Raw genomic sequence first — 2,519 nt, 5'->3', positions numbered from 1 at the left:
GCCTTGGAGGAGATTATGTTGAGAAATAAAAAAAAAAAATTCTTAAAAACGTTGTTTTTCTTGGTCAGGCCGGAAACTTATCAATCCACCCTCGTATATCGAGATTTTTAATATTATTTCAAAGCTACTTAATGTAACGGTAAAGCGCTTTAATGCAACAAAACTTTCAATCCGACGTCTTCTCTGCCGAGGCAGGAATAACGTTTTTATTTCTCTTTGTAATCATTAAATTAATTATGCAATAAAACGAAAGAAAAAGTATCAGTAGGGTTTTTCGTAACTTTTGAAACTGAAAATATTTTTAATTTAAAAGGATTTTAACCTTCAATGTTTAATTTGCAGGTTTTTATCGTTAAGTCTCTTATTTTTAATTTATACATCTACAAATTAAGAAATACTGCTATTAATTATTAGGAGATTAAAAAATCCGCTGCGTAAAATTGAACCATTTTTAATTTATCAATAATGTCAACGCGAGTTTTTTTCAAATGAACCATTTTCTCTTCAAAACTTCAGAAATATAGTTAAATTTTTTCTTGTCGGTAAAGTTCCATTCGCCGATGGTAAAACAGATTCATTTTAAATAATTACTTTCACCATTGACACCTTGCTAAAAATGAGTGTTATCTTCTTAAATTCAAGTTTTTATTCTGATCTCTCTAATAGCATAATAGAAAAGCACCTGAACGAAAATCAGAAGTTCTGTGGTTCTATTCCCAGTGGAGGGAAAAGAGAAAGATCTTTTTTCTTCAAGAAAAAATTTAATTTTAAATTTGAAAAAATTAATTTTTATCTAGTCTGTTTAAGACGTTAAGCATTTTTTGTTATTGAAGATTATTAACTTGATCCGTTTTGGGAATTTTCTGCTTCCACGGTTATGGAGGGTCATCTACTTTAGGTAAAGAACCATTCGCTGATGATATGAAAGATTCATTTTAAAGAAATATAGTTCCTAAAAATGTGAAAATATTTCGAATTTCTTTTTTTATTCAGTGGGTTTTTAAGTTTTTTGTTGAAAACAGCCCAGGTGAAAATACACCACCCGCCCAGTTACGTGCCAGTACTGGCTTCTAATGCTTGGCGGTACTGGCGTGCCAGCACAGGCGCAGTACTGACTGCTAGTACTGGCATACTAAAATGCCGGTGGTTAGCCCGAACAAGAAAAAATGTTGAAAATAGTTACTTGTGATAATAGTGCCCCTTTTCCAATGGTGTCCGATTCACGGTGTGTTCCTTCATCATCTGCAGACGAAATTTATGAGCCAGCGCCTGCGAACACGCGCGACTCTTCTCGAAACAATGAAGTCAGCGTCAACTATTTCTTTAAAAGTTGGATAACATTTTGTACTCTGCTAACATTTTTTTTATCTACTAATTTTCGCACTTTAAACTACCTATTACTAGAATAAGCAAATTGTTTTTTACACATCTATATCACCTCTGATATCACATCCATCTCAGATGCTTTTTGCATTTACGGACTCGATGCCATTTTTTATCGGTCAGAAGAAACAGCGTTAATTGGCTGTCGAGTCTTTGCGCTGATTGGTTACTATTCAGGCGCGTTTATTTGAATCGTATAATTGTTAATAAAGTTGAGCTTTTAATTTTTCAAGTTCACTGATAATAATATTTTTTTTGCATGAGTGTCATTTAACAACCTTAAGAACACCTATAAGTTTTTTTTTTTGAAGTTCGAGTTTTTCACTACTGGCACAGTATTGCCCACGTCGTGCAGCCAACCTTCAGCCAGTACTGGGAAAACTACGGCCTGTCTGTACTGTTGGGAAGTACTGGGCCAGTACTGCGCCGATGGTGAACTCCGGCACACTACCAAATAAAAAAACACTGATATAGAACACTCGTTATCTAGCACGGATCGAAAAGTAAAAGGATACTTAAACAAATTAGCATCCATGAAAAACTTAACATTATGAAAAAATATGAATGTTTTCAAAACCCATTTTTTTACCAGAGGGAGCTATAAAAATAATATGCATTTTTTAGTAAGGATGATCAAACCGAATTTATTTTCTAACCTAGAAACCATTTATTATCTTTGAATCCTATTAAGTCTTTTGGACATTAAATCTTATTTTCTATTGGGTTGATAAAAATGGTCGAGCAAACGGAAACGCTAAAAACTTAACCTACATTTTCTATACGAACTCTATCAGAATTCTACGAGAATTGTTGACAAATAAAAATGTGGTGAAGTACTTTCATCATTGCTAACAAAGATTGCGAGATTATACTTTTGATGGCAGCGCCGCGACGACGGAGCGCCAGAATCTTAAAATCAATTAGCGCTAAATTTAAATTTGGGTATTTTAAAATTTAAGGAATGTTGAACATCGTTTTTTTAATTTCGATTGATTCTTACTATTCAAAAGATCACGCCCACATTAGAAAATTTTGTATTTAAACCTTAAAAAAATTCTCATTATTTATAATTTTCCAATTAGAAATGTGAGTTCTTTAAATACCTATACAAAATTTTGCATTTAAGCTTTTGAATA

The sequence above is a fragment of the Belonocnema kinseyi genome, chromosome 1 (assembly GCF_010883055.1).
Source record: "Belonocnema kinseyi isolate 2016_QV_RU_SX_M_011 chromosome 1, B_treatae_v1, whole genome shotgun sequence".
NCBI lineage: Eukaryota > Metazoa > Arthropoda > Insecta > Hymenoptera > Cynipidae > Belonocnema > Belonocnema kinseyi.
The sequence above is the reverse complement of the archived record's forward strand: the minus strand, read 5'-3'. Positions refer to the sequence as shown.